The following is a 19,330-nucleotide window of genomic DNA, read 5'->3' on the forward strand; positions in this document are numbered from 1 at the left end:
TTACCAAAGTATCTCACTCTCATGGAAATCAAAGACCTTTAACAATAATACCTCTACATGATTTGATTTGCATACCAAAACAATCATCATGAGCCATAGCACCATTATTTCATGTACACATGTTGTTGTGCTTTCTATAACCAAAACATGACATCATTGCATGCTCATGAATGGCCACTTACCATACCTTAATTTGAGGTAGTAGATCCATATGGGTGACTATTTTAGTGATAATTTTTATTAGAGGAAATTAAGCAAGAAAGAAGGATCAATGTATAGGAGCTTTGCATCTTAGAGGGCATTATAAATTCGATATATGCCATTGTGTGATTTTCTTAAATGGTCATCTTAGAGCAATCAAGCCCAAGTCTATAGGTTTTAGTCCCCAATGTCGAGAGGAATTAGCTCCACAAGGAACATCCTCGAGGATGATTTGCATGCTTAAGGGTATTAATTCATAATTATACTTTGTGGTCATTAGTTGGACATAAATATAATTATCTTATTTTATCTTATCAACAAAGTTTATGAGTTATGTTATAATCATGACATTTGAATATTAGAAAATCATGAGGTGAATGTTTATTTTCCTCACTAATGGTTACTAAGACCGTAATTTATTTGATGTCAAATTATTTAGAGTTTAGGGCATCACCAAGTTCATTAAGTAGGAGAATCATTGATTTTGGATCTTATTAATTTATGCCTACAAAATACATTATAGTATGACATAAATAACTTCCTATCATAAGATAAAGAGTGCACACATAGCATGTCATTGAAACCGTTAGTGGGGTTAGTACCAAAGTGACAAAGGATGTTACCATATTAATTATGGGACTTCACCTTCAAAACTAACATCTTGATTAAGAAAGCTTTACAAGGTGCAAGTAATGCTTTGTATATCATCTCTATGGTCACCATTAGCGTGTCTATGGAATAATTTGCAAGACACAGTTGATAACATTGTTCTTTTTATGATTAGGGGGATCAATCACTAGAGAGAGTGATATATGCTATTCATAAGATCAAAACAACTAGCTGTCACTATACCCCTTATGATATATGTGATGACCTACAAGTCACATACACCATAATCTCGTGAGTCAATCTAGAGTCAAGATGTCCCGATAAGGGGGTGCCTACTCTTTCAGCAAAGTCACTACTAATCAACTTGTCATTGCCATGATTTGAACTCAAGTAGGGCAATTAACAAACCCACACCCTACTTTTTGAGCAAGGACTCCATGACAAAAATTATAATTGACTCCATGACAAAAATTGTAATTATAATCATGACAAGTAGTGTCAAATCTCAATGATGATAAAAAGATAAACTTAAAAAAAAATGCAATGTAAACCTTACACATTCAACCATCACATTTAACTAACATATACACAATTTTACCTATGAGGTATAGACCAATTGATTTAAGTGGAGTTTAGTCGCCAGTAGGTCGAGGATAAGATAATTGTATGTATGTCCAACTAATGACCACAAAGTAGGTCAAAGGCACTGTTGAGTACAATGATGTCCATAAAATGCGGGAGAACCAAACAGTCTCCTATAAAAAATACAATGCATGAATATAAAAGGTACAATGCAGGAACATAAAAAATACAATGTATGGAATGCTCCGATGAAGAGGATTAGACCCATCTCTCCTAACATCCAAGGCTGACTGAAGAGCACTGAAAAAAATTCCACAAAGTTTGCTGGCCTGATGAAGGGTCAGTGGGAGGTACGAACTATCCACTAACTCGTTCTCTGGGGGAGTTTGTGCACTGCTGAGGTCTAGAGGACCTAGTCCGTCTCCCAGGGGAAACCACTTTTGGTGGAATTAAACTATCCCAAAGAGCATCCAAGCTCGACTAAACAACTTCTGGGGGAAATAAATTATCCCAAGGGGCATCTAAGCTTGATAGAGCTTTGCACAATCCTAGTGATAACATCCCACTGTAGATAGATGTTCCATCTTATCCCAAGGAGCATCCAAGCTTGACTAAAATTTGTACCATTCTAGTGATAACATCCCACTGTAGATATCAGATAGATAATTGTTCCCTGAGATGAACTAGGCATACACTTAACCTTAAAAAAAAAACCTACACAATTTTAATAAAAATTAAGCAAAGTGGAATGTAGAAAACCGTAATCGTCCACAACGGTCCTCTACGGAAGAGTCGCGAGTTACATTCGAAAACTTCGAAACAAAAACACCGTTTCTTTGGTAATAAAACATTGAATGGCAGGGTTTGGAGTTTGAAGGGTTAGGTTTAGGGTTAGGGTTTGTTGGCCGTTCTAAACGCAATGAAAAGCTTGAATATCACTGGCAAGGAACAGCTTTAAAGCGCATCCTGGCGGACGACTAATGTATGTTTCCTGCATCTGGACATGATGCATCGGTCGAGTTCGGTTTTCAATTTTGAGATTAATCGTAAGGCATCTCAAGTTTTTTTGTTAATGAATTCCCTCTGCTTCTAAATTTTGTCTTTTCCTCGGTGATTGTCTGGTGTATTTATAAATCGCATCAGGGCTTTTTCTGGCTACAATATTATGTGGATTGTTAGGGTTAGGGTTTGTTGGCCGTATGGAAAGCAACGAAAAGCTTTAGAAACCTATGGCAAGGAAAACCTTTTAAGCGCATCCTGGCGGAGGACTATTTTGATTTCCCTGCATCTGGCCATGATGCACAGTCGAGTCAGGTCTTCGATTTTCAGATTAATCGTAAGACATCCCAAGATTTTTGGTTAATGTATGGGCTCTTCCTCTAAGTTTTTGCGGTTTGTCTTGTCCTCGGTGTTTGTCTGGTGTTTTTTAATAAATCGCTTTAGGGTTTTTCCCGGATCTATGGTATTCTGTGGATTGTTTTACTTCGCTGTTATTTTCGTTTGAATGCAAGTGATGAGGAAAAGAATAGGGACATCGGTACTCCACTACGTGTGAGGATGTCGACGCATTCTTGGGAATCTCTCTGATGCATTAATTTCTTCTCAGTATACTAAGGCCATCCTCAAGCTATGCTTAGAGAATCTATCTGGTCTATCTTCTGCCTGTCCTCTCTGTACAGTTTGGTTGTTGTTATTGATATTCTTGTTTGGATCTTGTTCCCTTGAACTGGAGTGCGGGGGTATCATATATTTCTGTCCGATTCATATTGTTTCCTTTTTAAACAAGCGGTATTAGGATTTTGAACTGTTTTATGCTAGTTATTTAGGGCTTTTTAATAGAGTTATTAAGTGCAGATGACGAAACACAGATAGGGACATCAATACTCCTAGAGGGGATGTTGAACAACTAAATGGGAAAATTCTGATGCACTTGGTTTGTTATAATTATGTTGTGATATTTGTGTGTCTCTTGGTTTCTAATGCAAATGATGTGAACAAGAATATCAATATCAGGACTCTTCATGTGAATGTTGACTTATTCATTGGGAATCTCTCTGATGCATATGAAATAGCTAGACGACCTACTGTTGTCCTAAATAATTGGTGTTCAACGGTAGCTATTCCTATTAAACTATGAACCTGTACTCTACATTAATATGGAAAACCCACTGTGATGCGGTTTCTAATCTCAACGAGCATATTCATATGAATGGTATGTGGATGAGGGTTTGAACTTGGGTTATTATTATGTTGCTTACCCGTTTAAATCACTAAGTTCAGCTTGATGGACTATTGTTTGTAGGCTCTGTTACAGCTCCTCTAGACAAAAAGTTTTGGAAGGCTGTGACAAACAGTACAAAAGTCTTTGGTTCGAGCATAACACCCTGAAGAGTTGCGAGCAGGGATTCTCCTCTTTTGAACTATTAAAGAGGCCTGTAAGTAAAACTTGCCGTGTCCTGTTGAAACTTCCAAGTCATAAGTCAGTCAGCGTTTATACGGAGTACACTTTCAAGTCACACTTGTGGCCTGTGAATCGGGCTTTGATATTGTGAACTTCAGCATTTGATTACTGCCTATGAGGTTGACTTTGGCATTTTAAATTTAGTGCTTGCGAATCAGACTTGAGTTTTAAGTGGGTAGTCGGTCAACTTGCCTCATTGTACGCCCATTTTATGAGTGAAAAACCGAGTTTGGTGAGATTAGTTTTATTTATATTTTGGCCTCTCTTATATTGCTTTTTTGATTGGATAAGATTTTGCCCCTCCAATATAAGAAAGTTAATGCAAGTTGTCTAGATACAAATTAATGGTCTAATATCTACATTTTGTAGTGGTAAAATTATATTTTTTCATAAATCACTCCGAGTGCAGGCAAGTTAATAGACCAGATAAAAATCTAATGGTCCAATTTCTACATTTTGTAGTGGTGAAGTATATTTTTTCATAAATAATGGTGAGTTATTTCAGGTGAGGTGATCTGGTTTTAAGAATGTCTTTACCTGAACCAGATGATTTTAGATGGTGTGTCTCTTTGAATAATTGTAAGTTCATAATAACATAAATACAAAAAAAAATATAAATATAAATATATCTATATTAACAAAAAGATTTTCAAATGAATGTATGCTTTAATTGTCGAGGATTTCTTAGAATGAACATGAACAACATGTAAAGATAATTCATCCTTCCAACCCTTAATGAGAATAAGCAAAAATGCTCCATAACACTTTTGAATGTAAAGATAATTCATCCTTCCAACCCTTAAATGAGAGCAAAATGCTTCATAACCTAAATGATATGTCCAATTAAATCCCATTAAAAGATTATTAAATTCACCCCTAAATGAGACTATAATATGTCCAATTAAATCCTATTAAAAGATTGTTAAATTCACCCTTAATGAAAACGACATTGAGTAAACATCACAACTCTTCAAAAAGATGTCATCGAGAAAGACTGTAAAAGTAATGAAAATGGTATGGAGTCCAGCAACATCACAATAATTTAGAGACCTGAGAGACATTGTGAAGTACTTCCAAAAATTTTCAACAATTGTGAATAACATAGCAATTAAAAATGAGAAGATGTCATCGAGAAGACTGTAAAAGTAATGAAAATGGTATGGAGTCCAGCAACATCACAATAATTTAGAGACCTGAGAGACATTGCGAAGTACTTCCAAAAATTTTCAACAATTGTGAATAACATAGCAATTAAAAATGAGTGGAGATAGTTTTGGAAAGATAAAATCTCTCTGGTTAATTCTAACTGGAAACTAAGTCAATTAAATCAATTCAAATATCACACAAAATTGTGATATATTATATAAAAATATATTTTCTTAAATTTTGTGAATCTAAATGTGTTTAGTCATTTTTAACTTTATTTTGGTCAAATATTTTGATTTTGATTTTGTGCATTTTTTAAAATTAAGTTTTTATTTTTATTTTTAAATTGATACTTTTAAATATATCTTTGAGACTGTTTTAAGCCAACTAATATGGCTCATCATTAGGATGAAGATCTCAATTTTATGTGTTTCCTAAACTTGATAGCAAAGAATGTCAAAGTTTTGAAGTCAAATAAAGGAGTTTTTTTTTTTTTTTAAAGCTTGTTCTAGGAGTTTACGGCTCAAGTAGGAAACTTGATAGCAAAGAATGTCAAAGTTTTGAAGTCAAATGAAGGAGGAGAGCATTTTTCGAGGGACTTTAATGATTTCTACGAGGATGCAATGCTCATCATTAGGATGAAGAACTCAATTTTATGTGTTTCCTAAACTTGACAGCAAAAAATGTCAGAAGTTTTGAAGTCAAATAATGGAGAGTGTTTTTTTTTTAAGCTTGTTCTAGGAGTTTAGGGCTCAAGTAGGAAATTGAAAAGAATGTTAAAGTTTTGAAGTCAAATAAAGGAGAACATTTTTTGAGGGACTTTAATGATTTCGAAGCAATGGATAGTTCCTTGCAACCCTCAACATAATTAGGTTGTAGAAAGGAAGAATAGGTTTATTGTGAAAGTGATGAAAATGATGATTCACGATCATGATCTACCCATGTTCTTATGGGTAAAAGCATATAGTGTAGTTTATTTTTAGAAAAGAAGTCCTCATTGGATATTGAAGGACAAGACTCTTGAGGCATTCATAGGGATGAAGCCACAAGTTAGTCATTTGAGAATCTTTGATTCTTTAACAAGAGGAAGAAGGTAGAACCTTTTAGAAAGAATAATACTTTTGTGGGATACACAAGACTTTTAAGGCCTACATGATCTACATCTTAGAACAAACATTAGATTGAGATTAGCTGGGATGTTATTTTTGATGAGGGTAGCCTTCAAGAGGTCAATGAATCCCACGTGGAGATTAATAGTGAGTTGTAAGAAGGTTCGAAGGATGCAGGTATAGGTCCCTCTATTCTAGTTGATCATCCCTCAAATTATGAGGAGTCAGTAGAGCCAGTAAAGCTAGTGGATCTACCTAGAGATGTTGTCATGACAAGAGGCCAACATGGCTTTGGGACACTTTGTAGGATGCATAAGGGCATGTGGTACTTCTAGGGAGAGTAGACAACCACAAAGGTACTTGAGCTATGTGTCATTGATGAACCACAAATGATTTTGAGCCTTTTAGTTATGAGGAGACATCATACCAATAAGTTTGGAAAGGATGCCATGATGGGGGAGTTTTAGTGCATCATGAAGAATAATGTGTCAAAGATAATGGTGAGACTTGAGGGGTAGTGAATAGTGTCTTTCAAGTGGATCTATAAGGTCAAGCATGCAACATATGGTAGCATTGAGAAGTACAAATTTAGGTTTGTGGTAAGGGTTTCTTAGAAAGCGGGAGTAGACTATGAGGAGACATTTGGTGCAATCGCTAGGGACACTTCTCTCAAGATTATTGTTTCCATTGCTTCAATTATGGGTTGGAGGTTACATTAGATGGATGTAAAGACTAATTTTCAATGGTGTGATTGAAGAGGAACTATACATAGAACAACCTCAAAGCTCTGAGATACATAGGAAGGAGTCACATGTATGCAGAGTGAAGAAGGCTTTGTACAGACTCAACACGCACTTAGAGCATGATATTTTAGGATTAATGGATACTGATTGAATTTGTGTTTTAGCAAGAGATGCAAATCTTGCTCTTTACTTAATGGTTGTTAATGGTGATCCTTTGATCTTGGTGTTGTATGTTGATGATCTATTCCTTACTAAGGCAAAGAGGCTCATAGTTAGATGCAAGAGGGAGTTGGATTCAGAGTTTGAGATGAAGGATCTTGGCTTGATGCATTATTTATTGGGATTGGAAATGTGGCAGAGATAAAATAAGATCTTTCTCGAATAGAGAAGATACACTATTTGGGTTTTGAGGAGATTTGACATGATGGATTAAGTCCATGACTACCACGACTACACTTGTGACGACAAATTGAAGAAGTTGAGTTTCTTTGTTTTAGATTAAGATTTGGTGGATCTCATGATGTACACACAATTGATTGGATTCTTGATGTACCTAGTTAACACTGGACCAGATATTTGCTTTGTAGTGAACACCCTAAGTCAGTGTATGGTTGAGTAGAGCCATGTACATTGGGTTACAATGAATCATTTGTTCAAGTATTTGCATGGTATAGTTGTATATGGTTTGAGATATGTCTCATGTGGTGAAGTGAAGTTGTAGGGATATACTAATTTAGAATTTGCAAGGAGTGCAAAGGACAGAAGGAGCACATTTGATTCAGCTTGGAGTCAACCATGATATCTTGGTTTAGCAACAATAGGATTTTGTCGCACTTAGTACAACAATGGAAGAGTATATAATAGAGAGTGTTCCAATTTAGGAAGCAATGTATGGTTTAGTAGAGCCATGTACATTGGGTTACAGTAAATCATTTGTTCCAAGTATTTGCATGGTATAGTTGGATATGGCTTGAGATATGTGTCTCATGTGGTGAAGTGAAGCTATAGGGATATACTAATTCAGATTTAGCAAGGAGTGCAAAGGACAGAAGGAGCACATCAAGGTGTTGATTCAGCTTGGGATCAACCATGATATCTTGGTTTAGCAACAGTAGGCTTTTGTTGCACTTAGTACAACATTGGAAGTGTATATAACAACGAGTGTTGTAATTTAGGAAGCAATGTGGCTTTTGAAACTACTTCGGGATATTTGATTAGGAGCTAGAGATGACCTTGATACATTGTGATAATGAAAGTTGTGTCAAGCTTTTGTAGAATCTAGTATTTCATGATAGATTGAAAGAACATTGAGATTAAATATCACTTCATTTGAAATATATGATGTAGAAAGGAGCAGTAAAGCTCTAATACATATCCATAAACGAGCATGTTGTGGACATTTTCACCAAGCCTTTTTCTAGAGAGGCTCATAGTTAGATGCAAGAGGGAGTTGGCTTCGGAGTTTGAGATGAAGGATTTTGGATTGATGCATTATTTATTGGGATTGGAGATGTGGCATAGATCAAATAAGATCTTTCTCGAATAGGGAAGATACACTATTCAGGTTTTGAGGAGATTTGACATGATGGATGTAAGTTCACGGCTACACTTGTGATGACAAATCTGAAGAAGGAGCCTTCAATCCGAAGGGTTCCTAATGATCATATCATGGGTGTGAACCTTCCTTACATCCAAGGAACCACAGACAGGATTGCGAGGATTCTGAAGAAGTATGATGTTCCCGCAACTTTTAGACCTCTCAATACTATCCGTGGCTCCCTCAGGTCTGTGAAAGACCCGATTGACCCTAAGGACATGAAGGGCGTCTATGTCATTCCCTATTCCTGTGGGACCCCTTATATTGGTGAGACTGGTCGCTCTATCAATCAGTGGATTAGCGAGCATTCAGCTGACTTAAGACATGGTAGGACCAAGTCCTCGGCCCTGGTTGAGCATGCGGGGAAGACTATGCATCATGTATGTATAGAGGAGGCTCAAGTCATTGCCAAAATTGCGCAGTTTCACCATCGCAAATTTAGAGAGGCCCTAGAGATTGAGAAAAGGCCGAACAATCTTAATAGGGATGATGGCTGGAAGATTAGCAGTTGCTAGGTCCCAGCCTTGTCTTCCTAGCCTCCTCATTCCCCCTTTTTGTTTTGTATTCCCCCTCCTTTAATTTTTCTTTTGGCAGATTTGTCCGATTATTATGGAGTGTTTGAGTCATTAATAAGTTATGAATTAGTTTCGGGCTAATTATGGTATTAACCTTAACCTGTTTATGATACTATTGGGCATATTATAATTAGATTTGATTTTTTCCATAATTTCATTGTTTACACATTTATAATTTTCTATTATAACCTTAGAATTGAGTTTCCCTTTAACTAATGTCTAAAAAACCCCCTTTTTTAAACCTTATAAATAATAATATATTTACCTAATGATATAGTTAACTTTAATATATTTTTTGGAATAAATAAATATTGAATAAATATTGATTATTAATAGAAATTTGACCATTAGGTTTAAAGGATAAATCTTGGACTTTATCAACCCTATAGGTAATAATATATTTACCTAAGGACTTAGTTACCTTTAATATTTCTATTGGAATAAAAAAATATTGAACTAATATTGATTATGTGACTGTTAGGTTTAAAGGATAAATTATGATATACCAATAATATTAGTTTTACTATTATTAATAAACTTGGACTTTACCCTAAATTATGGTATTTACCTAATATAACTAAATTCTAGGAATAATAATGTTTTAACAATTTGTTTGGAATTATAAATTATTAAGTAGATATAGATTATTTAATAAACATATATTATTTTATATAACTTATTATTTTAATGGACCATTATATTTAAATAATAAATATGATATATTTTAAAGAACTAAAGAGTGAAGATCTAACTTACCAATGGACCATTAAATAATTATTACACAATTACCTAGTGTAACTAAATTATATAAAAATAATAGTGATTTATTACCATTCACTTGTATTTAAATAATATTGGAATAATAATAAATATAGATTATTTAATATATTTTATGAGATATAATTTATTAATGACCATTATAATTAAAATATTAATAGTATACTAGGGATTCTCTTAATATTTGAGATAATAATAATAATATATCTATTTATTTTTAAATTGACAAATGAATTCCTTTATTTACCTATTTTAGCTATTTCTAGAAATTTTAATTAACTAATTTAAGGGTTTGACCAGGATCATTAGGTCAAAATTAGCTGTTAGCATTATCGCTGTTGGAGTTTCTGCACACTCTATTTAATCAAGCTAAGCCGGATTGGTTCTTCAACTTGTCCTGACGATGAACCACACTGGTTGGTTCGAAACGCGTCGACAAAAGATTGGTTATGTGATTTTGCCGAAGATTATCTAAACAATGTTATGGATCACAGAAGTTTAAATTCCTTAATAAATCTGAAGAAGTTGAGTTTTTTTGCTTTAGATTCAGATTTGGTGGATCTCATGATGTACAAACAATTGATTGGATTTTTGATGTACCTAGTTAACACCAGACTAGATATTTGCTTTGTTGTGAACACCGTAAGCCAGAGTATGGTTGAGTAGAGCCATGTACATTGGGTTATAATGAATCATTTGTTCAATTCAAATATTTGCATGGTATAGTTGCATATGGTTTGAGATATGTCTTATGTGGTGAAGTGACCGCTATAGGGATATACTAATTCAGATTGTGCAAGGAGTGTAGAGGACAAAAGGAGCACATCAAGGTGCTGCTTCAGCTTGGGATCAACCATGATCTTGGTTTAGCAGAGACTAGGCTTTTGTCGCACTTAGTACAACAATGGAAGAGTATACAACAGTTAGTGTTGCAAGTTAGGAAGTAGTGTGGCTTCTGAGACTACTTTAGGGATATTTGATTAGAAGCTAGAGACGACCTTGATACATTGTGATAATCAAAGTTGTGTCAAGCTTTTGTAGAATCTATTATTTCATGATAGATTGAAAGAACATTTAGATTAAATATCACTTCATTTGAGATATGATGTAGAAAGGAGCAGTAAAGCTCTAATACATATCCATAAACGAGCATGTTGTGGACATTTTCACCAAGCATTTTTCTAGAGAGGCTCATAGTTAGATGCAAGAGGGAGTTGGCCGTGGAGTATGAGATGAAGGATCTAGGCTTGATGCATTATTTATTGGGATTGGAGATGTGGGAGAGATCAAATAAGATCCTTCTCGAACAAGGAAGATACACTATTTGGGTTTTGAGGAGATTTGACATGATGGATGTAAGTCCACGACTACCAAGACTACACTTGTGACGACAAATTTGAGGAAGTTGAGTTTTTTTGCTTTAGATTCAGATTTGGTGGATCTCATGATGTACAAACAGTTGATTGGATTCTTAATGTACCTAGTTAACAAAAGACCAAATATTTGCTTTGTAGTGAACACCCTAAGCCAATGTATGGTTGAGTAGAGCCATGTACATTGGGTTACAATGAATCATTTGTTCAAGTATTTGCATGGTATAGTTGGACATGGTTTGAGATATGTCTCACGTGGTGAAGTGAAGCTGTAGGGATATACTAGTTCAAACTGTGCAAGGAGTGCAAAGGACGGAAGGAGCACATCAAGGTGTTGCCTCGGCTTGGGATCAACCATGATATCTTGGTTTAGCAGAGAGTAGGCTTTTGTTGCACTTAGTACAACAATGGAAGAGTATATAACAGTGAGTGTTGCAAGTTAGGAAGTAGTGTGGCTTCTAAAACTACTTTAGGGATATTTGATTAGGAGCTAGAGACGACCTTGATACATTGTGATAATCAAAATTGTGTCAAGCTTTTGTAAAATCTAGTATTTCATGATAGATTGAAAGAACATTGAGATTAAATATAACTTCATTTGAGATATGATGTAGAAAGGAGCAGTGAAGCTCTAATACATATCCATAAAGGAGCATGTTGTGGAAATTTTTACCAAGCATTTTTCTAGAGAGGCTCATAGTTAGATGCAAGAGGGAGTTGGCTTCGAAGTTTGAGATGAAGGATCTTGGCTTGATGCATTACTTATTGGGATTGGAGACGTGGCAGAGATCAAATAAGATCTTTCTCGAACAAGGAAGATACACTATTTGGGTTTTGAGGAGATTTGACATGATGGATGTAAGTCCATGACTACCAAGACTACACTTGTGACGACAAATTTGAAGAAGTTGAGTTTTTTTGCTTTAGATTCAAATTTGGTGGATCTCATGATGTACAAACAATTGATTGGATTCTTGATGTACCTAGTTAACCCCAAACCATATATTTGCTTTGTAGTGAACACCCTAAGCCAATGTATGGTTGAGTAGAGGCATGTACATTGGGTTACAATGAATCATTTGTTCAAGTATTTGCATGGTATAGTTGGATATGGCTTGAGATATGTCTCACGTGGTGAAGTGATGTTGTAGGGATATGCTAATTCGAATTGTGCAAGGAGTGTAGAGGACAAAAGGAGCACATCAAGGTGTTGCTTTAGCTTGGGATCAACTATGATCTTGGTTTAGCAGAGACTAGGCTTTTGTCGCACTTAATACAACAATGGAAGAGTATATAACCGTGAGTTTTGCATGTTAGGAAGTAGTGTGGCTTCTGAAAATACTTTAGGGATATTTGATTAGGAGCTAGAGACGACCTTGATACATTGTGATAATCAAAGTTGTGTCAAACTTTTGTAGAATCTAGTATTTCATGATAGATTGAAAGAACATTGAGATTAAATATCACTTCATTTGAGATATGATGTAGAAAGGAGCAGTAAAGCTCTAATACATATCCATAAACGAGCATGTTGTGGACATTTTCACCAAGCCTTTTTCTAGAGAGGCTCATAGTTAGATGCAAGAGGGAGTTGGCTTCAGAGTTTGAGATGAAGGATCTTGGCTTGATGCATTATTTATTGGGATTGGAGATATGGCAGAGATCAAATAAGATATTTCTCGAACAGGGAAGATACACTATTTGGGTTTTGAGAAGATTTGACATGATGGATGTAAGTCCATGACTACACTTGTGATGACAAAATTGAGGAAGTTGAGTTTTTTTGCCTTAGATTCAGATTTGGTGGATCTCATGATGTAGAAACAATTGATTGGATTCTTAATGTACCTAGTTAACACAAGACCAGATATTTGCTTTGTAGTGAACACCCTAAGCCAATGTATGGTTGAGTAGAGGCATGTACATTGGGTTACAGTGAATCATTTGTTCAAGTATTTGCATGGTATAGTTGGATATGGTTTGAGATATGTCTCACATGATGAAGTGAAGCTGTAGGGATATATTAGTTCAAATTGTGCAAGGAGTGCAGAGGACAGAAGGAGCACATCAAGGTGTTGCCTCAACCTAGGATCAACCATGATATCTTGGTTTAGAAGAAAGTAGGCTTTTGTTGCACTTAGTATAACAATGGAAGAGTATATAACAGTGTGTGTTGCAAGTTAGGAAGTAGTGGCTTTTGAAACTACTTTAGGGATATTTGGTTAGGAACTAGAGACGACCTTGATACATTGTGGTATTCAAAGTTGTGTTAAGCTTTTGTAGAATCTAGTGTTTTATGATAGATTGAAAGAACATTGAGATTAAATATCACTTCATTTGAGATATGATGTAGAAAGGCGCAGTAAAGCTCTCTAATACGTATCCATAAACGAGCATGTTGTGGACACTTTCACCAAGCCTTTTTCTAGAGCAAAGTTTGTATATTTCAAAGGCAAGCTTGGCGCGACATTGAATTGTCTCCCTCACTAAGAGGGAGTGTTGATATTTTTGCAGCAGCGGGTAGGCATTCTTCCATGAGATCACGTTGATTTGACTAGTGGGGGAATGATACTTTCACTCAAAGAAGCCATGTCGATTTGGCCACTGGTGAATGGCCCAAGGGTACACATCCTATTATGGGGTCATCCTAATTTGATTAGGGGAGAATGATGCATCCACTCATGATGCCATATTGATTTGGTTAGGAGTGAATGACCCACAATACTCACATTGCTAGCTTAGGGTGGAGTGATTTATTTTATAGAGTTTGAATTGTTTATTTAATGGGGTAACAATTATAGTCTAATGTTGAATTGTCATGTATGCTCCGTAAGTGTGGGGGAGAAGAACCACCTCTATGGGTGTCCACTCACATTAGAGACCTATATAAACAAACAAACATACGAGAGAAATCAATAAAAATAGCAAGCTCTTTGATATTTTCTAAGGAGGAGAAAGTCAACTAAGGAGAAATTTGTTTTGAGATAATTTTTTCTTTATTTCTATTTCTCTATTGGATGCACGTGTGAAGAAGCTTTGATCGAGTTTTGGATGAGTTTTCCCAACTAAGTTGATTGTAACCTTGATTGAGTTTGATTGAGGATTGATCACATCTATTCAGTGGAGATGCAAGTTTTCAATTTAGTATCCCTATTTTACAATTACTTTTGTAAATCTCATTCATTCCTTAGGGTTTGAGGTTATTGTTAGACATTTTACAAACACTTTGTAGTATTAGTAAATCATTACGGGTTGCAGGGTCACCAAATGCACCAATATTTCTCACCTCATATTCATAGACGATCTGCGCTTTGCAGGAGAAGAACCATTGGTGAATGGCAGAGCTTTGGGCTTTCACTTGAAGCCATCCAATTACGAGTGCCAGGATTGGGGGTGGCTCACTAAAAAGTTTGAGCGTAAATTGTCTTTGGGGGAGTAAGTGGCTCATGTTAGGGGGTCGCTTGATCATGATTATGGCTGTTTTACAAACATGTCAGTTTATTAGATGCACCTCTTTAAAATCCCTCAATCGGTCATAAATAGAATTGAGTCCATCATTGCTTCTTTTCTCTGGCCGACTCTGAAAATCCCAAGAAATATCATTTGATCTGCCTTCAATTTCTTTCTAGGAGTGAGAAGGAGAGTGGCTGGGGAATCCGTGATATGGAAAGATTCAACATGACGCTTCTTGTTAAATCCTTGTGGTGTGTGTTCAGAGGTGTTGGACTATGGCAATAGGGGGTGAATGCCAAAATCTCAATCACTAGTCTTTAGAAGATTGGATCAGTGCTGGTGCACCAGAGAAGCGGGCAGTTTCCCATATCTAGCACAGTTTAATGAAAGCTAAGCAGTGGCTTTGTGGGAATCTGAGATGAGAGGTCGACAGGGGGATAAAATTGCTACTGGACTTGATGTAATTAAAGGTTTGGAGGGTGATCACAATCTCTCGCTACCCATTATCAATTTACTAAACCCTTTTGGCTATACTTTCTCGTATCACATTGGTAGGCCGAGAAATTATATGCTTAGTTCTCCGTGTTGGCCACATGCTAGTGAAGTTGGGATGTTGGTGGCTTTTGAAGCCAAATGGGAGAGCTTCAAACCAAAGACTATCTTGCAGGAATAGTGTTAGGGTCCCACCCTAACCCCCTTATTTATGTAATGGGATCGAGTCATAGTCAAGAGTCAATAAAGCCCATATTAATAATTGTAAGTGGTTAACCCGCAATTAATGACGGGACCACAGTTAGTTGCAAATGGGCCGTAGTATTAGATAGATGGTATTAATAAAACCCATGGTATTGATCCTTAGTATTGCATGTATGAGTCATATATAAAGGATAGAGATCCACCACTGGAGGAACATGAGGTGGTGGAAGAGGACAACCAAAAGGACAATGTCCCTGACGAACCAGTTATTTCGCTGCATGCTTTGGCAGGGATTTCTTCACCTCAAACTATCAAAATCAGAGGTTTTATTAAACATCGCCCAGTAGTAGTCTTGATTGATAGTGGAAGTACACATAATTTCATCCATCAAAAAGTCGCGGAAGCAGCGCATTGTTTTGTACGAGTAGTTTCTAACTTCCAAGTCCAAATTGCGGATGGGGGCACAATGAAATGTAAAGGCCACTGTGAAAATGTCAAACTTCAAATGGGGGATTATCAGTTGAAGACCCACATGTTTTCCATACACATGGGAGGGTGCGACATTGTCCTCGGTGTTGAATGGCTTCGCACTCTTGGGCCAATCACAATGGATTTCCAGGAGTTATATACGAGTTTTAAGCAGAACAACTCCACACATACCCTCCGTGGTCTCCAAGCGGGAGCTCCCTCTATCATCAGCTCGCATAGGATGGGAAAATTGCTAAAAAAGGGCCATCATGGAGTTGCTCAATTTAGTGCCATCCCCGCAGTCGAAACCAAGTCTCTGCCGATTCATCCTGAGATGCAACAGATTTTAAATAACCATCTGCCGACCTTTGACAAGCCTCATGAGCTTCCACCCTCGAGAGGGGAACATGATCATAACATAACCTTGGTTCCAGGGGCCCAACCCCCAACTGTGCACCCATACAGATACCTGTTCACCCAAAAGAATGAAATAGAAAAAATAATCAAGGAACTTTTGGAAGCAGGTGTCATTCGTCCCAACATTAGTCCTTATTCATCATCGGTGGTCATGGTGCTCAAGAAAGATGGGGAGTGCCGGATGTGTCCAGACTTCAGGGCCCTCAATAAGTTGACAGTCAAAGATAAATTTCCCATCCCAGTGATTGATGATTTGTTGGATGAACTCAATGGGGCTCAATTCTTCACTAAGCTGGATCTTCGCTCGGGCTACCACCAAATTCGCATGAAGGAAGTCGACATTCCAAAGACTGCTTTCAGAACTCATGAAGGCCATTATGAGTTCCTGGTCATGCCATTCGGTCTTTGTAATGCCCCCTCTACTTTTCAGAGCCTTATGAACCACATTCTCAAACCATATCTCAGGAAATTTGTCCATGTCTTGTTCGATGACATCCTCATCTATAGTTGCACTTGGGCCGCACATCTTCAGCATGTAGATCTACTCTTACAACTGCTCCGCAAGCATAAATTATTTGTCAAGATGTCCAAGTGTTCGTTTGGCATGGAAGAAGTTGAGTATTTGGGCCACATTGTGGGGCATGAAGGTGTCAAGGTGGACCCCAAAAAGATCCAGGCAATGCAGGATTGGCCTCAACCTAAGACCTTGAAGAGCTTGAGAGGATTTTTGGGTCTCACAGGCTATTATCGTAAATTTGTCCGCAACTATGGTCGCATAGCGAAGCCCCTCACTCAACTCCTGAAGAAAAATTCATTCTTCTGGAATGAGGATGCATAATAGGCATTTACAGCTCTCAAAAATGCCATGTGTTCCACTCAAGTCTTAGCACTACCTGACTTCACCAAATCTTTTGTCATTGAATGTGATGCTTCGGGTATAGGTATTGGGGCGGTCTTAATGTAGGAAGGGCGACCTTTGGCCTTCACAAGCCAACAACTCAGTGGGAAGAATCTGGGCCAATCTACCTACGAGAAGGAAATGATGGCCATCTTACATGCAGTAGAGACCTGGCGACCTTATTTATTGGGGCGACGTTTCCAAATCCGCATAGACCATCACAATCTTAAATATTTTTTGGAGCAACGCCTATCCTCCCCACAACAAAATAAATGGCTCGCCAAAATGCTGGGATATGATTATGAGATCATTTACAAGAAAGGGCAAGACAATAGTGTAGCAGGTGCATTATCTCGCCAGTTTGAGGAGGAAAGTACTCTGCTAGCAATTTCCCTCCCCATTCCAGAATGGATTGAAGAGGCTCGCAGGGAATGGTTTTCACATCTCGGGCTCTCCCAACTCATTTCTCAATTTCAGGTAGATCCAAATTCCACCAAGGGCTACTTGTGGCAGGATGAGATTCTTCGATACAGGGACAGAGTCGTAATATCACCAACATCCACCCTCAAAAGTCGCATTTTGGCAGAATTGCACTCATCCCCCATTGCAGGGCATTCAGGCTTTCAGAAGACGTATGCTCACACCATAAGATCATTTTTTTGGACAGGCATGAAAAAGGACATCCTTACTTTCGTAGCAGAATGCGATGTCTGTCAACGCCACAAAGGGGAGACCGTCAACACACTAGGCACATTACAACCGTTGCCCATCCCGGCATCAATTTGGACGAAGGTTTCTATGGATTTCATTACAGGTCTTCCAAAGTCAGGAAACAAGTCAGTCACCATGGTGGTTGTGGACAGACTTTCGAAGTATGCTCATTTCTGCGCCCTACCCCACCCGTTTACACCGACTTTGGTCGCTCAATCTTTCATGGATCATATCTTCAAATTGCATGGCATGCCCACTTCTATTGTGTCCGATCGTGACCCGATCTTCACCAGTAATTTTTGGCAAGAACTCTTCAGGCTACAAGGCACTCAACTAAAACTCAGTACTTCCTATCATCCGCAAACGGATGGTCAAACTGAAGCCGTCAACAAATGTTTGGAAACCTACCTTAGGTGTTTCACTTCAGAAAAGCAACATCTTTGGGTACAGTGGTTACCTTTGGCTGAATGGTGGTATAACACCATCATGCCACCACCAAAATGACTCCCTATGAAGCAGTATACGGTCAACTCCCTCCTTCCCCTACTTCTTATATCAAGGGGTGCTCAAAGGTACAAGCAGTGGATCAACTCCTACAACACCGCGCAACCATGCTCGCCCATCTTAGAGAGAATCTTCATCAAGCTCAAAACCGCATGAAGCAACAGGTAGACCAGCATCGCTCAGAGCGCCAATTTCAAGAAGGGGATCAGGTCTTTTTGAGGTTGAAACCATATAAGCAAACATCACTCAAAGACAAGGGTTGTCAGAAACTATCTCCAAAATTCTACGGACCATATGAAGTACTTCAACGCATTGGAGAAGTGGCTTACAAGTTGGCTTTTCCATCTACTGCAAAAAACCATCCAGTTTTCCATGTCTCATGCCTCAAGAAAGTGATTAGGAACAATTGCAGAATTCAAACCAGTATACCTGAATTGGACGAAGAAGGGTCAATCTGGCTCCAACCTGAACAGGTCCTAGACACACGAGACAGGCAGCTGTGGGGCCGCATGATTAGGGAAGTCCTCGTCAAGTGGAAAGACACCTCTCCGAAAGATGCAACTTGGGAACCAGCCACTATTCTTCAGCAGTTTCCGCAGCTTCAGCCTTGAGGACAAGGATAGTCTTAAGGGGGAGGGCATGTTAGGGTCCCACCCTAAACCTCTTATTTATGTAATGGGATTGAGTCATAGTCAAGAGTCAATAAAGCCCATATTAATAATTGTAAGTGGTTAACCCGCAATTAATGACGAGACCACAGTTAGTTGCAAATGGGCCGTAGTATTAGATAGATGGTATTAATAAAACCCATGGTATTGATCCTTGGTATTGCATGTATGAGTCATATATAAAAGATAGAGACTCCCTGCAAGGAGCATTGTGTATTATTTTTGTATCGAGCTCTGCTCTATTAGAGGTTGCCCCCTCGAAGAGGCTAGTGAACATTGCTTTCTGAATAATAAAATATTTGATGTTGTCTCTCACTATTCTATGTTCTGGGTATCTTTCTT

General features: G+C 37.6%; 1 long non-coding RNA gene and 3 other non-coding genes across 5 annotated transcripts; all 4 read left to right on the forward strand.

The window, feature by feature from the left end:
- The first annotated feature begins 2,189 nt into the window (after window positions 1–2,189).
- Window positions 2,190–4,106, forward strand: LOC149139888 (uncharacterized). 2 transcript variants are annotated; one of them, XR_016264846.1, is made up of 2 exons: window positions 2,190–3,604; window positions 3,695–4,106. It is a non-coding gene; the product is annotated as an uncharacterized LOC149139888 (long non-coding RNA). The 2 variants fall into 2 exon arrangements; XR_016264847.1 differs by having other exon boundaries at window positions 2,190–2,438.
- On the forward strand, window positions 2,896–2,985 carry LOC149139889 (small nucleolar RNA R44/J54/Z268 family). Its single transcript, XR_016265400.1, has one exon. It is a non-coding gene; the product is annotated as a small nucleolar RNA R44/J54/Z268 family (small nucleolar RNA).
- On the forward strand, window positions 3,240–3,323 carry LOC149139890 (small nucleolar RNA R44/J54/Z268 family). Its single transcript, XR_016265402.1, has one exon. It is a non-coding gene; the product is annotated as a small nucleolar RNA R44/J54/Z268 family (small nucleolar RNA).
- On the forward strand, window positions 3,371–3,456 carry LOC149139891 (small nucleolar RNA R44/J54/Z268 family). Its single transcript, XR_016265401.1, has one exon. It is a non-coding gene; the product is annotated as a small nucleolar RNA R44/J54/Z268 family (small nucleolar RNA).
- Window positions 4,107–19,330: the final 15,224 nt, after the last annotated feature.

This window comes from Pinus tabuliformis, chromosome X (assembly GCF_031772625.1).
Source record: "Pinus tabuliformis cultivar Carrire ecotype Pingquan chromosome X, CPIR1, whole genome shotgun sequence".
Lineage (NCBI taxonomy): Eukaryota > Viridiplantae > Streptophyta > Pinopsida > Pinales > Pinaceae > Pinus > Pinus tabuliformis.